The sequence below is a fragment of the Pinus tabuliformis genome, chromosome 3_1, assembly GCF_031772625.1.
Source record: "Pinus tabuliformis cultivar Carrire ecotype Pingquan chromosome 3_1, CPIR1, whole genome shotgun sequence".
NCBI lineage: Eukaryota > Viridiplantae > Streptophyta > Pinopsida > Pinales > Pinaceae > Pinus > Pinus tabuliformis.
Genome location: NC_142301.1, coordinates 619,939,019 through 619,956,366, shown reverse-complemented (window position 1 = coordinate 619,956,366; position 17,348 = coordinate 619,939,019). Strand labels below are relative to the sequence as shown.

The 17,348-nt window shown below is 36.9% G+C and overlaps 1 pseudogene; it reads left to right on the top strand.

The window, feature by feature from the left end:
- The first annotated feature begins 1,128 nt into the window (after window positions 1-1,128).
- LOC149188559 (endochitinase-like) lies at window positions 1,129-8,990 on the top strand (annotated as a pseudogene).
- Window positions 8,991-17,348: the final 8,358 nt, after the last annotated feature.

The following is a 17,348-nucleotide window of genomic DNA, read 5'->3' as shown; positions in this document are numbered from 1 at the left end:
TTGTGCTAGTTTTAGTTAAAACTAACTAAATATGCTTATGCATTTTCCATTTTTATGATAGCCAATCACTGCATATTTTATTTTTTATATTTATAGGGACATTGCAAATTCACATTTATCACAAATTGATCACCCCTGGCTCAATGTTGTAGAATGTGCTTCTCACCCCAATAAAGTTGTGAAAAGTTTTCCATTAAAAATCCAAACATTATCCTTGAAATAAAATTTTTTTAACTTTAATTTCTTTAGAGCATTTGTTTTTTTGTTATAATAAGATACAATGTAAAAAAATTTAACATAAATTTATCATTGAAAAATAACTTTTTAATCCCAACTTTATTAATGAAAAATAATTTGATATCAAACCAGCATACACGAAAGACAAAACTTTGAACATAATTTCCTTGAAAATAAAATATAAAAACTCAAAATGTTAAAAAATATATCTTATAAATTGGAATCCAAATTCCAACCGTACTCATGATGATAAATAAAATATCATATAAGCTTGACTGAATTGAAAATTTAATATCTTGCCATATGTCGATGATAAGTATAATCTAAATCTATCGCTAAATTGAAAAACTAACATTTTTCCATCAAGGATGGAATTAGACCGGAAAATTGGCCTGTCGTAGGGTGATGCCAGTCCAATGTAGTTAAAAGAATATCCTATCTGTCAGTATTAGCTAATAAAAATATAAAATGATCGAAGTTACATAAATCCTTTAACTTAATGACGGTTTTCGATTTGAAATTCTAATGTCCATATTACGTAATAAAATTTTAAAATGATTAAAAGTTACACAAATCCCTAAAACTATAAAAAAATCGAAAGTTACATAAATCCTACAAATTTAATTTAAAATTCAAATTTAATTGAAAGTGTTTCACATTTCAAATTTAATTGAAATTCCTACCCTGCATGGAAGCATGCATATAAGTTGAAGATGCGTGAACGTGATTGAAATTCTTATGCTGCATGGATGCATGCATATAAGTTGAAGAGACGTGAACGTGAAGGAGACCGGAAATATGGTTATAAAAGAGGGTCTGTAGTCTGCATAATTTAACCAAAAGGTGCAATTAATAAAGTGCTGATATAGAACCAGTGTCCGAAATGTGAAATCGATGAAGTTCTCTGCCATGGCGATCGCCTTGCTTGCAATGACGATGATGAATTTGTATTTTGTATCTGCGGATCAGGACTGTGGAGAGCAAGCAGGTGGAGCACTCTGTCGGGATGACTTGTGCTGCAGCATATGGGGATGGTGTGGCAACACGGAGGCCTATTGCGGGCAGGGTTGCCAAAGCCAATGCTGAGGATTGAGTCCTACGCCGCCCTCACCGTCCCCTCCATCACCCACGGCTCCCTCACCTTCTACTCACGGTGGATAGGCAATTGAATCTATCATCACTGAAAGCATTTTCAATCAGTTATTGAAACAGAGAAACGACGACGTTTGCATGGCCCGAGGATTCTACACCTACTCTGCTTTCATTACGATTGCCAAAGATTTTCCTGGCTTCTGCACCACCGGCAATCTCGCTACTCGGAAAAGAGAGCTCGCTGCTTTCTTTGGACAATCCTCCCACGAAACCACAGGTCATATTTCATCTCTATTACTTGTGCTTTCCCTCTGTGATCTTACTTGGATTTACATCTCATTTGGTATGAAATATTGGTAAACAGGCGGATGGGCGACGGCTCCTGACGGCATGTACGCGTGGGCTTATTGTTTCAAAGAGGAGGTTGGTGATCCTCCCGCTATTGCGAGGAAACCACCCAATGGCCCTGTGCATCTGGAAAGCGCTACTACGGACGAGGGCCCTTCAATTATCATGGTCACTCGTTTCTATATCTTCCAATTTTAATTCCTTTAATTGTATTCTGAAAAGAAGCCCTCAAAAAGTATCGGTATGAAATCTAACCCTCATGAACCATTTGCTCAATTTGATTTGTATTATTAAGGAATTACACCTATGGACCGGCCGGGAGGCAATCGGATTTGATGGCATAAACAACCAGGACATCGTTTCTAACGATCCCACGGTCTCGTTCAAGACGGCCGTGTGGTTCTGGATGACCGCCCAGCCTCCAAAGCCTTCTTGTCACGACGAAATCTAAACCTCATGCGCCATTGACTCAATTTGATTTGTATTATTCAGGCATTACACCTTGTTGGAGATTTTTCTGATAAAATCCCAAAAACACATAAAAACTAAAACTCAACACACACAGACAGTGCTCTGTTTCCTTTACTCCAGGATCTTCTTGCAGAGGGAAGCTTTTTAAAAAAAATTACTGAGGAACAGAGTATTTCACCACCATAAAAACATTTCTATTGATTAAAACAAAAATCACTGATACATATTCATCCTCTTTGCTGAGAGGGATTCACCAAAAAAATTCAACAAAAACATTTACTCTGTCTCCACATGAGAATTTACTGTGCTGGGTTTACTGCTGTAAAACCCCTTTTACATTACTGTTGTAAAACAAATTTTTTACATACGCAGTAAAAATTCCATTACATTCACTTATATAAAAAAACTCACATCATGCGCTCTTTCACTTCTTGTTTTCCACTGCTGTGGATATTACAAAACAATTTCATGCTATTTCTTGGTTTTGCGATGGGCAAACAATACAATACATTCCCTGTTCTGTTTAACTTCTCGCACTGCTGTGCGTTCAATACATTTCCATGAACAACATCTGCACGCGGGCTCTACTCTATATTCTATATGAAAACATACATATACAAAAACGTAAAGAAAACAAGAAACATTATGTGCCGTAACCAAAATTAAACTATCTACCTACTTCTACGAACAACAGTTAATACATTAACTTCCTTCGGCGGTCAACGGAAAACCTTATACTCCATGCAATCGTTGATTTGATGCGGGCCCGTATGCAGCTTCAGGCGATCGACGGCGGAGAGCGCGGGAGTAGATCGGACGACTGGAATGGATATCGGGAGACCTCATTATGCTGAACATTAGCACCCGAGAAATTACGTTTGCTTACGTATGGGGAGAGCCACGCGTCTGCACCATATTCCATCGGGTTCAAAAATACGGAAACCACTTTTACTCAAAAGCAGTCCGAGATCCCTCAAGGTGGTTTGTGGTTTCGTTGCGCGGTTTTGGAGTTATAAATGCGCAATTTAAATTACATATTCAACACTCCCCTTTAATTTCAACTGCTGGGCATTCGGTCATACCCAGACACTTCCTCAAAAATTCAAAGCTTTTATGATCTAGTGGCTTTGTCAAGATGTCTGCTACCTGTTCTTGAGTCCTGCAATGTTCTAGGACAATTTCTCCATTGCTCACCAATTCTCTGATGTAGTGAAACCTTGTATCAATGTGTTTCGTTCTCTTATGAAACACTGAATTCTTTGACAATGCAATAGCTGAGCTATTGTCACAAAAGATCACTGTCGCTTTTGCCTGCTCTTGGCCTAAGCTTCTCAACATTCTTCTCATCCACACTACTTGACATGCTGCTGCTGTAGCTGCCACATATTCAGCCTCTGCTGTAGACAATGCTACAATGGACTGCTTCTTAGAAACCCATGAAATGGCTCCTGAACCCATATGAAAAACATAACCGGAAGTGCTTTTCCGATCATCTACACTTCCAGCCCAATCACATTCAGTGTATCCAACCAAATCTGAATGTTCTGAGACATTATATAAAATTCCAAACATTTTGGTACCTTTGACATACCTCAAAATTCTTTTTGCTGCCTGCCAATGTGCCTCCTTTGGCCTCTCCATGAATCTCGAAATTAAACTAACAACAAACATAATGTCAGGCCTAGTTGCTGTTAAATACATAAGGCTGCCAACAATACTCTTGTACAAACTAGGATCAAAATCCTTGCTGCTGTCCTCTCTGCTGAGTTTTAATCCCATCACTGTGGGAGTGATCGTTGCCTTGCATTCTTGCATGTTAAATCTGCTCAATACTTGATTTACATATCTTGCTTGTGAGATAAAAATTCCTTTTTCATTTTGATCTACTTCTATGCCTAAGAAGTATCTCAAGAAACCCATGTCAGTCATTTCAAATTCCTCTTTCATGACTGATTTAAAATTCTTAATGAGCTGATCATCATTACCTGTGAAAATAACATCATCAACATATAAGACAACAATTAAAATTTTACCATCCTTTTCTTTGATGTAGACCGTGGGTTCTCCCTCACACTTGTCGAATTCATTATCCAATAGATATGAATCTATCCTGCTGTACCATGCTCTTGGCGCTTGCTTCAGCCCATAAAGAGCTTTCTTCAATTTGCACACTTTGTGCTCTTCACCTTTCTTCTCATAGCCTAGAGGCTGTTCAACATAAACCTCTTCCTTTAACACTCCATTTAGGAATGCTGACTTCACGTCCATTTGGTAGACTTTCCATTTGTTTTGTGCTGCTATGGACAACACTGCTCTCACGGTTTCCATTCTTGCAACCGGGGCGAAAGTCTCCTCATAATCTCTTCCATACTGCTGCTTGTATCCTTTGACAACTAGCCTTGCCTTGTGTCTTTCTATTTTACCTTCAGCATTGCTCTTGGTCTTGTAAATCCATTTCACTCCAATGACTTCTTTGCCTTTTGGTAGCTCAACCAAATCCCATGTTTTGTTTCTCTCTATGGCATTCATCTCCTCATCCATAGCTTCTATCCATTTCCTATCTTTAATTGCATCCTCGAAATGAATAGGATCATCAACATGACAATACAAGACAAATAAGGAATTCATTCCTTCATCATAAATATCACTTAGATTTCTAAATTTCTTACCTCTTTCATTTGGTGTGCAAGTGCTTGAAGATGCACTTGAATTTCATCCTTGTGGTGTGCTTGGAGAAGCACTCTCATTTACCCTCAATGGTGTCCCTTGCTGTCCTTGTGTTGGCGCTGCTGTTTGGGGATGCATTTCAGCCACTTCCTCTTCATCTTCATCATGAGACAAACAGTTTTTAACATTCACTGTTTTCTCTATGCTTCCATCCCAAGCTTCCTCTTCAATGAATTGAACATCTCTGCTGACGAAAAACTTCTTGGTAGATGGGATATACAACCTGTAGGCTTTGGATTCCTCACTGTATCCAATGAAAAGACATTTCTCCCCTTTGCTGTCCAACTTCCTCCTTAACTGATCTGATATGTGTGCATAGGCCACACATCCAAAAACTCTCATGTGGGTGACTCCTTGCTTTCTTCCACTCCACGCTTCTTCCGGCACTTTGTTCAACACTGCTTTTGTAGGACACCTGTTCAAAATATACACTGCACAATTTACAGCTTCAGCCCAATAATCATTTGGCAAATGCTTTGCCTTCAACATGCTCCTCGCCATATCCATGATGGTCCTGTTCTTCCTTTCAGCAACTCCATTTTGCTGTGGGGTGTACCTTGCTGTAAACTGTTTATGTATACCATTTTCTCTACAAAATCTTAGGAATTCCTTGGAGATATACTCACCTCCTCTATCAGTTCTCAAAACTTTTATATGCAGCTCGCTTTGGTTCTCCACAAGTGCTTTGAAATTTCGGAATTTCTCAAACACTTCACTTTTGTTTTTAAGGAAATATACCCAAGTTTTTCTTGTAAAGTCATCAATGAATGTTAGGAAATATTGGCTGCCTGCTAATGATGGAGCTTGCATTGGTCCACATAAATCTGAGTGGATGATCTCTAAGGGTGCCTTTGCCCTTATGCTTTTACCTGATGGAAAACTTTCTCTATGTTGTTTCCCCAATATGCAGCTTTCACATAAGCTGTCCGGTTTCTCTATCAATGGTAATCCTCTTACCATTCCTTTTCTGCTCAACAAGTTTAGACCTCCAAAATTGAGATGACCAAATCTCAAGTGCCACAACCAATTTTCATCCTTTGGCACGCTTTGGAAAGCCTCTTGGGTAACTGCTGCAATTACATTTTTGTTTTTCAAATCTGCCCTGATCCTGAGAGGGAACATCCTGTTCCTTGTCATTTTTACTTCAGCAATGCATTGTTTACTGGGTGCTATATCCATGATGGTGCATACATCATTTTTAAAGAAAACATTGTACCCCTTATGGACAAGCTGTCCAATACTCAAGAGGTTACATCTCATTTCGGGGACATAGTAGACATCTGCTATGGTTTTCCTTTCTCCTTGCTTTGTAAATATTTTTACCTCTCCTTTTCCCATAACAGAGATTTTACTATCAGTTCCTAGTGTAACTTTTGATTTCACATTTTTATCTAGGGCAGAGAAGAAGGCTATGTTTCCTGTCATATGGTTGCTGCAACCTGAGTCTAAAAACCAAATGTCCTCACTGTTTGTTTCAGCCATGTTACAAGCTAACAACACATTATTTTGGCTGATGTTTTCTCTAGTGACATTTGCATTTTGTCTATTACTCATATCATGCTGCTTCTTCCTACATTCACTGGCATAATGCCCATATTTTTTACAATAATAGCATTGGACATTGGATTTTTCATACCTTTTTCCTTGAGCATGATGTTGTCCTCCTTGTTGGCTGCTGCCTTGGCCTTGGTTCTGATTTGGATTGCTGCCTCTTCCTTGAGCATTTGCTGGACTGTTCCTTCCACCTCTGTTCTGGCTTCTGCCTCTTCCTCTCTTGTTTCCTCTGCCTTGACCTCTTCCTCTTCCAAAAGACATCTGGGTCTTGAAGGCTTGCTCTAGAGATGAGTTTTCATTTCTACTCAACCTCTGCTCATGTGTTATCAGTGATGCATGTAGCTCATCAACTGAAAATTTTGAGAGATCCTTTGTCTCTTTAATGGTGGTGACAATCGCATCAAAATTTGAGGGTAAGACCCTCAATATTTTCTCCACAATCCTCCTATCTTCAAGGGTTTCTCCATGAGTCCTTATCTGTGTGACCAAACCAATTACATGTGTGAAGAATGAGTCAATGTTGTCTGACTCCTTCATGCACAAATTCTCAAAATCTTTCCTCAGCAATTGCAGTTTTGCTGTCTTCACTCTCTCCATGCCTTGATAGGCTATCTTGAGGGTTTGCCATGCTTCATTGGATGTCTTAGCTGCTGCTAACCTTGGAAACACGCTTCCATGAACTGCTAGATACAAGAAGAAAAGGGCTTTTGAATCCTTCTTCTTGCAGCTCTTTAATAGATCCTTCTCTCCTTGAGTTAATGCATTAAACTCATTTTCATCTGCTGGTTGTTCAAAACCTTCCTCAACTATTTCCCATAAGTCTTGGGAAGCAAACAAGGCTTTCATTGTTATTGCCCAATAGTCATAGTTTTTACCATCAAATAATGGGAGCTGCATACCCATGCTATTACTGGTGCTTGTGCCAGCCATTCTTGCAGCCTCAACTATGCTTCAATTTCTTGACTGTGTATTTTAAAACAACTGACTGCTTCTTCAGCAACACATAAAAAAAACTTTTGAAATACCTGAATCCTTTGCCTGAGACTTTACTTTGCTGGAGAAGATCTACTGCTGCAACAAAGACTCCTCCCTTTAGCTTCTTTGTTACCTTCAAAGAGCCTAAACCTGGCTCTGATACCACTGTTGGAGATTTTTCTGATAAAATCCCAAAAACACATAAAAACTAAAACTCAACACACAGAGACAGTGCTCTGTTTCCTTTACTACAGGATCTTCTTGCAGAGGGAAGCTTTTTAAAAAAATTTACTGAGGAACAGAGTATTTCACCACCATAAAAACATTTCTATTGATTAAAACAAAAATCACTGATACATATTCATCCTCTTTGCTGAGAGGGATTCACCAAAAAAAATTCAACAAAAACATTTAATCTGTCTCCACATGAGAATTTACTGTGCTGGGTTTACTGCTGTAAAACCCCTTTTACATTACTGCTGTAAAACAAATTTTTTACATACACAGTAAAAATTCCATTACATTCACTTATATAAAAAAAACTCACATCATGCGCTCTTTCACTTCTTGTTTTCCACTACTGTGGATATTACAAAACAATTTCATGCTATTTCTTGGTTTTGCGATGGGCAAACAATACAATACATTCCCTGTTCTGTTTAACTTCTCGCACTGCTGTGCGTTCAATACATTTCCATGAACAACATCTGCACGCGGGTTCTACACTATATTCTATATGAAAAACATACATATACAAAAACGTAAAGAAAACAAGAAACATTATGTGCGTAACCAAAATTAAACTATCTACCTACTTCTACGAACAACAGTTAATACATTAACTTCCTTCGGCGGTCAACGGAAAACCTTATACTCCACGCAATCCTTGATTTGATGCGGGCCCGTATGCAGCTTCAGGCGATCGACGGCGGAGAGCGCGGGAGCAGATCGGACGGCTGGAATGGATATCGGGAGGCCTCATTATGCTGAACATTAGCACCCGAGAAATTACGTTTGCTTACGTATGGGGAGAGCCACGCGTCTGCACCATATTCCATCGGGTTCAAAAATACGGAAACCACTTTTACTCAAAAGCGGTCCGAGATCCCTCAAGGTGGTTTGTGGTTTCGTTGCGCGGTTTTGGAGTTATAAATGCGCAGTTTAAATTACATATTCAACACACCTATGGACCAGCCGCGGAGGCAATCGGATTTCATGGCATAAACAACCCGGACATCATTGCTAACGATCCCATGGTCTTGTTCAAGACGGCCATGTGGTTCTGGATGACCGCCCAGCCTCCAAAGCCTTCCTGCCACGACATGATGACCGGGAAATGGAGTCTGTCCAGTAGCGAGAACGCCGCCAAGCGATCTGTGGGATATGGAATGGTTACCAACATCATCAAAGGTGGGTTGGAGTGCGGTAAAAGCAGCGTCAAGGTCCAGGAGGATCGCATCGGCTTTTACAAAAGATTCTGTTACATTATCGGGGTGAGCTACGGATCAAACCTGGACTGCAACAACCAGAGGGATTTCGGCTCTGCAGTTTAACCTTAACCTCGTCTTATCAAAACTGTGGTTTGAACATTGTTCATAAATCTGAGATTTGGAATCTAAGCAATTCGATTTGTCAGAATAATAATTCCCACTTCTCTCATTCTTAGAAGAATAATTCTCACTCCTGTCAATCTGAGTCTCTTACTATTATCTCTCGAAGTTTGTTTAGGTCTAATTGGATAAGTCTAACTAGATTGTTGAGATATTCTCCTAGGTTATAGGTCAAAATTAGTTTATCTATTTTTAAACAGCACTTCTTATATGACCAGGAAGTGTATTGCGTGTGGTCAGTATTTCTTTGTCGATCTTCATCTATGTGTCGGTTGCCACAATAACATGGTGTGGTGTGTACTCGGTATTTGTTGGTCGATCTCCATCTGTGTGCCTATTTTCACAATAAAAATCCATGTGAATTTACTATAGCATTCGACGAACGTGGCGTACTTTTCTAAGGGTTGAGAATAATGGTGATTTGGTGTTAACCAGGATTAATGATGAAGGATCGATATGCAATCTCCATTGATGTTTCGAGTATGTGAATATGCTTCCGAATTTTATCAATTAAATAATAAAGAGATTTCCCACTTGAATCGGTGTGATGATAATAGGAAAAACATTATATAACAAACTATATCAAAAGTCTAGGACCACGACGGTGTGGCTTGCTTCTTATACTTTGAATTCCGTTAGATATGGATGTTAGTTAAGAGCATATATAACACACAATACATTTATACTCAGATATTTAGAGGGCAATATCAAAGAATAATTTCAAAGACAGACAAATGAAGAAACAACAAGATTACTCAATGAAAAATAGTGGAATAGATAAAACAATCACTAGAGAACATAAATCACTTTGCATTACGTAACAGGCGTGGACCTTGGCTTGCATTCCTTGGCCAGAGAAATTACGAATTTATAGAGGCTGAAGAAGGATCTAGAATCCTGCATGTAGATCTAGAAATTAATGGCGGTGTAGTAGGATCTAAAATCTTGCATGTGTTCTAGATGGAGATCTAAAAACTAATGGCAGTGTAGAAGGATCTAGAATCCTGCATGAATTTGGCTTCACACTTAACATTCTCCCACTTGAAGCTAAATAAGAGCCATGAATCAAGTCACACCGAGTCTTACCATGCCTCTACATGACTCATGTTTATTTCGTGGTAGAATCTTAGTGAGCATATCAGCAGGGTTCCTATCTGTATGGATCTTTTCCAAGGATAACTGTTCCTCCTCCAACACATGTTGGATCCAATGGTACCTTAAGTCAATGTGCTTGGTTTTTTAATGAAATGTTGGGTTTTTCGCCAAGTGAATGGCACTATGACTATCACAATATAACACATACTTGTCCTGCTTTATTCCTATCTCTCCTAGGAATTGCTGCATCCACAACATCTCTTTACAAGCTTCTGTTGCAACTACATACTCTGCTTTTGTTGTAGAGAGGGCTACTATTCATTGTAGCCTTGACACCCAAGACACTACTGCACTTGCAAATGTATACAAATAACTTGTTGTAGACTTTCTGGTGTCCATATCTCCAGCCATATCTGCATCTGTAAATCCTTCAAGCACAACCTCATCATGACCAAAACATAAACAATAATGACTAGTACTGTTGAGATACCTCAAAATCCATTTTACTGCTTGCCAATGTTGTTTGCCTGGATTGGCACGGAACCTACTCACTACTCCCACTGAATATGCAATGTCTGGTCGTGTGCATACCATGACATATATCAAACTGCCAACTGCTGAAGCATAAGGAATCTTCCTCATATCTTCTTTCTCCTTGTCACCACTAGGACATAATTCAATACTTAGCTTGAAGTGGGCTGCAAGGGGTGTACCAACTGGTTTGGCATCCTTCATATTAAACCTGTCAAGCACCTCCTTGATATATTTTTCTTGTGACAGCCACAACCTTTTGTCTTTCCTGTCACGCATAATCCGCATGCCTAATATCTATTATGCTGGTCCCAAATCCTTCATTGCAAATTTGCTACCCAAATCTTTCTTCAACCTATTGATCTTATTCTTATCATGCCCAACAATCAAAATATCATCCGCGTATAACAATAATATGATATAATTTCCTTGATCATACCTCTTGATATGGACACAATGGTTAGCTTCCAACCTCTGAAAACCATGTTCCAACATGAATGAATCAAATTTCTTGTACCATTGTCGTGGTGCCTATTTCAACCCATAGAGACTCTTCTTCAACCTACAAACAAGGCCTTCTTTGCCTTATGCTATGAAGCCTTCTGGCTGCTCCACATAAATTTCTTCCTCGAATTCACCATGAAGGAAAACAATTTTTACATCTAACTGTTCACATTCTAAGTCTAAAGCAACAACTAGACCAATAATGACTCTAATGGATGACATTTTAACAACAGGTGAGAAAATTTCAATGAAGTCAATACCTTGTTTTTGGGCAAAACCTTTCACCACCAACCTTGCTTTATACCTCTCCTTCTTTTCATCACCTTCATGCTTAATCTTGTAAACCCATTTGTTTTGTAGAGCCTTTCTACCTTTTGGGAGGTTTACCAACTCCCAAGTTTTATTTTCCAGCAAAGAGTTCATTTCTTCTTCCATTTCTTTCTTCCATTCTTCATTGTGCTCAAATTTACAAGCTTCTTGAAAACAATTAGGCTCACCTTCATTAGTCAACAAAATATAGTTTGAAGGAGGATACCTTTGTGAAGGCTTATGAGGCCTAGAAGATCTGCGAACCAACTGTGGTGGTGCATTATCAAGTTGAATCTCCTGTAAAAGTTCCTGCAAGATTCCTTCTTCTTGTTGTTCATCATTTTCCACTTGTTGTTCTTCATGCTCTTGAATTTGTTGTTCATTTTCTTGTAATGGTAGTATGTTTTCCTGCTTCTCTTCAAACCTATCAATAAACTTCTTAATCTCCAACTCACCTACAGTCCTCTTGAACAATTCTGACTCATTAAATATAACATCGCTGCTTCTAATAATTTTATGTTTGACTGGATCCCATAGATGATAACCAAAATATTCATCCGCATATCCCGAAAAAATGCATTTCATAGATTTATCATCTAGCTTAGTTCTATTTTCTTTGGGAATATGTACAAATGCTTCACATCCAAAGATTTTCAAGTGAGAATAATTCAAATTCTTACCAATCCAAACTTCTTCAGGGATACCCCCATCCAAGGCTGTAGTTGGAGATCTATTTATGAGGTAGCAAGTGGTCCTGACTGCTTCAGCCCAAAAATTCTTCTCCAAACCAGAATTGGACAACATATTTCGCACATTTTCCATAATGGTATGATTCATCCTTTCTGCGACACCATTCTGTTGAGGAGTACCATGCACAATCTTCTCATGCTTTATGCCAAACCTGTTACGATATTCCTTAAATGCATTTGAGCAATATTCTCCACCATTATCTGTTCTTAAACACTTCAACAATTTGTTAGTCTCTCTCTCAACAACAACATGGAATTTTTGAAATATTCCAAACACTTCACTTTTATTTTCATAGGATATGCCCAAACCTTCCTGGATGTATCATCTATAAATGTTACGAAATATGATGCTCTTCCTAATGATTTGATGTTAACAGGCCCAAACACATCCGAGTGTACTAATTCTAACACATTTCTCTTTCTGTCATGGCCACCTCTAAGGAATGAAACCCTTCTTTGTCTACCATATATACAATGCTCACAAAAATCAAGATTGTAGGGTTTCAAACCTGGCAATAAATTTTTATCAACAAGGATTTTTAAGCCTTTCTCGCTCATGTGACCCAAATGCTTATGCCATAGATTTGCTGAATTTCCTTCTTTTGTGACAGTAGCCAAATCTGATTTTCCTATCAGTGTTTTCAATGTGTATAATGTTCATGTATTGGGTCCTTTTGCCACGACCAATGCACATTTGCTAATTTTCTAGCTTCCTTTTTCAAAGCTTGTCAAATAGCTTTCATCATCCAGTCGTCCTATAGATATTAAACTCATGCGCATTTCTGGTACATGCCTGACCTGTTACAACAATATATCTTGTCCAACTTTCATCTTGATCTAGACATCTCCCACTCCAACAATACTGTAAAAATGATTATTCCCTAAATGCACTCTACCATAATCACCAGGATTATATGAAACAAAACTATCTTTGCATGGGGTTACATGGTGAGATGCCCCAGAGTCAAGTATCCAATCAAAGCTACTACTAGATGTATATACACATACATCCTCTACTGAAATAGTAAACAACACATCACCATCTGTGGCTACAACAGTAGTCTCACCTTCATTTACGCTGGATGACTTGTGATTTGTATTAGATGGTCTTTGATCCTTTTGTCCTTTCTTCCAAAATCGACATTCTTTCTTCATGTGCCCAGATTTGCAACAATGAAAGGAGATGATCCTTCCTCTTCTTGATTTTGATCGACCTCTCGATCTTGATCACCCTTACCGGCCTCGATCCATTCTCCTACCACGATCAACTAGAGCTAGAGCTTCTCCTTCCTAGTTTTCCGCAATTGACTTGCGTCATAGTTCCTCATTCATTAAACTGCTGTTGACATCATCAAACTTCAGGGTCCCTATAGTTTTTGAAGTGCTCATAGCTACAATTAAATTTTCCCAGCTGTCTCGCATAGAAAAAATTAACAAAATAACTCTAATTTCATCATCTAAAATGATTTTAACAAAGGCAAGCTGATTAGTAATAATATTAAATGCAATCAAGTGCTCAACAACTGAAGCACCCTCCTTCATTTTGAGATTATAAAGCTTCGTCATCAAGAACACTTTGTTCGATGTCGTGTTCTTCTCATATAGATCATGGAGCTTCTTTCATAATCCTTCAGTCGTCTTTTCTCCGGATATATTGAAATACACATTCTTGGCTAGATATTGGCGGATTGTTGCAATTGTCTTTCTATATAGTTTAATAGTTTATTTCATTTTTCATTTGTCATCAATGAGGGTTTCTTTGTTGTGCCCTCAATCGGCAAATATTGATCCTTCAAAATCAGTATATCCTCCATACCCAAAAACAAAAACTCCAGTTAAAAATAAAACTTTAATTATTTTAAAATTTAGTAATAATGAGCTTTCTCATTTTTAAAATACCCTTTTTATGCTCCTTTTTAAAATATATTTTTCAAAATTCCAACATATAATTATGTAAATATAAAAACATATATAATATTTTAACCTTTTCACATTTCACACATACATATATTGCTTTTTATACGTGCAAGCTTGATGAAAAAAAAATTAAGAACTCACATAAAGCACTTACGCACTCCACATTTTAGGCTTCATGGCACATTTCACCATATGCTCGCGACCTTTTTATTTCTTGCAACAACTGTCTTAACGTTCGTCAACTAGTTCTTCAGCTATTTCCAGATGCTTTTCCTGGAATCTCTTCTTTGCAGCTATTTCTGATGCTTTTTTTGGACTCTCTTCTTTGAAGCGATTTCTAATTTCCTGGACAGATCCTTCAACAGCTCCAGAGGTAACAACCAACGTTTTAATGAACGCTGCCAAAGTAATGCGATGGCACTAAGCCGCTTGCATAGTGGATATTTGACCCTAACTCTGATACCAGTTGTTAGTTCAGAGCATACATAACACACAACACATTTATACTCAGAGACTTAGATGGCAATAGCAAAGAATAATTTGAGAGACAGACAAATGAAAGAAACAATAAGGTTACTCAGTCAAAAACAGCGTAATAGATAAAACAATCACTGGAGAACAGAAATCACTTTGCATTATGTAATCCTTGGCTTGCATTCCTTGGCCAGAGAAATTACAAATTTATAGAGGCTGAAAAAAGATTTAGAATACTGCATAAAGATCTAGAAACTAATGTCTAATGGCGATGTAGAAGGATCTAGAACCCTACATGTGTTCTAGATGAAAATCTAGAAACTAAAAGTAATGTGGAGAGATCTAAAATCCTGCATGAATTTGACTTCATACTCAACAACATAGAGATCAATTACAAATAATTTCTTTAAAAATACACATGTTTTACTACTTCGATAAATACCTAGTTATCACTTTATAAAGGCATACTCTCTGTATTATACGTTTTGGACAGCCTACGCCGGACGGGAAACGGAAATATGCATCGGGAGTTATACTTTGGTCGACGCCCAAATGGGGTGCGGTCACGGGCGAGAAGTATCGAAAAGCGAAAAAAGCTGTAAACAGGTTTTAAAAGCATATAATAGAACTTCGCCCTTTATGAACCCTTATGCTTCGAATCCTAAAATAATAGTTCGGTACATATGTTATTTTATAATTAGAAAAAGAATAGACATACTTTTTACGACTGTCTTTTGAAACATGCAATACGGTAGCAGGACAACTTTAACACTCTGTAAGTTTATGGCTTTACGTTTCCTATGCTTACAGTGTCAGCGGGGCCGAAAAACAAAAGCGACATAACCAACTAACATCATTTTTGTATTATGACATTCCATGTTTTCCAGCAACAGAAAGCCGATCTGATAAAAACACAAAGGTATCATGCTTCTTAAGTAATGTAGTTGTAATTAATTTATATTTAATTATAATAAAATTAAAATATAAAAAATTTTAATTTTTAAAAATGTTTTTTGAGAATTTTTCTAGTAGTCAATATGTATTAGTGTGTATTATTGGATGGAATATGTATTAGTGTGTATTATTGGATGGAATGTTAGCAGTTAATATGTACCAGTGTGTACCATTGGATGGAATCTTCGATTATTGAAGATCTTTAAGCAGTCAAATTAATAAGAGTTATGAGAAAACTAATAATTAGAACAAGTAATAAACAGTTTTTAAAAAGTAATCATACAATTATTTTTGCAAAATGATTTTTTGATACCATCAAATTTTATCACATCTTCCGCAATTTTCCTCTTTTTCAACATATCAGTGAACACATTAAAATCCAAATCTTTTATATAACATCACGGAATGAGGGTTAACAATGGGAATCTAAATCAAGTTGAGATTGGAGAGGAACATAGTGTGATTCTCAGTGGCGATGGCAGCAACCACTGTTGAAGCACCCAACAATTTTATTTTTATTTTTATTATTATTTGGCCTTCGGCCATGTTCGCGACCTGGTTACACGTGTGCCTACCTGTGAGAAGAATTCACAGGTTAAACATATATCTGAAGAGAGATGAAACTATGCTTACAGCGATAGCATTAATCTTTATTTATAACTGTCAATTGCAATAATCCGCATGAATCCATGCGGGCATCTGGGGGCTTCGTGATGCTTTGAATTCTGCAGCTCGTGTATGAAAGCGATCCATGTAAGTGGGTTTCTCTGTACTGCAATTTTTGTCAATGGCATTTCTGCTCAGTAAAATCATTAGTATTTCATTTGATTCTAGTTTTGGTTGGGATTTGATTTTGGTTTTGATTGGGGATGGGCATTTGGTCATTACATTGTAACCTATTATGGATTAAAAAATCTGATTTATTTTTAGTTTTTATATGATTGAATTATTTTTTTATATATATTATATTTGTTATTATACATTGAATTATAATATTTTTTATTTTATATATATATATATATAATATTTTTATTATGCAATATATATTTTTATAAAGAAAAATAATCATTATTATTTCAAAAATTATATATTTTTATTTATAAAATTTATATTTAATTAGTGGAAAAATTATAAATGAAGAATTATAAATCTAAATGCTCATGCGCATTTATTTGGTAAACCTGGGTCTGGTAGGAATATGTTCGACCCTATACCTTAAACTTATGATGAATTTATGAAAGTGGTAGCTCTCTATTTCCTTCAATTCATTTGAGCAATGAGTAATCTATATATATATAAACTTTAGTGATTTAGTAAATTCTCTGGTTGTTAACATTTATTTGTTGATACTTTATTTTAATTAATTGTTGTGAAGGAAATGATAATGGGTTTTTCTTGATTGGAATAACTAGGATTTTCTACAAATATTGAATAAATTTTGTGTTGCTAATATTTATTTGTTGATACTTTATTTCGATTAATTGTTGTGAATGGAATGATAATGAGTTTTTCATGATTGGAATTACTAGGATTTTCTACAAATATTGAATAAATGTTGTGAGGCTATTCCAAACCGTGGGAAGCTGATAGTTTTAGATATAATTGTCAGGAAGAAGATGTTGCTCAAGAAGTGCATTTGACTCATATAGGATTGAGGGTTTATATTGATGATGAGGGAAAAAAATAAATAAAGAACATCATTAAAAAATTAATCCAAAAAAATAAACAATATAACATAATTTTAGAAAAAAAAAAAAAAAAAAAAACATAATTTTCTCGAACTGAAGACTAAGAATCTTCT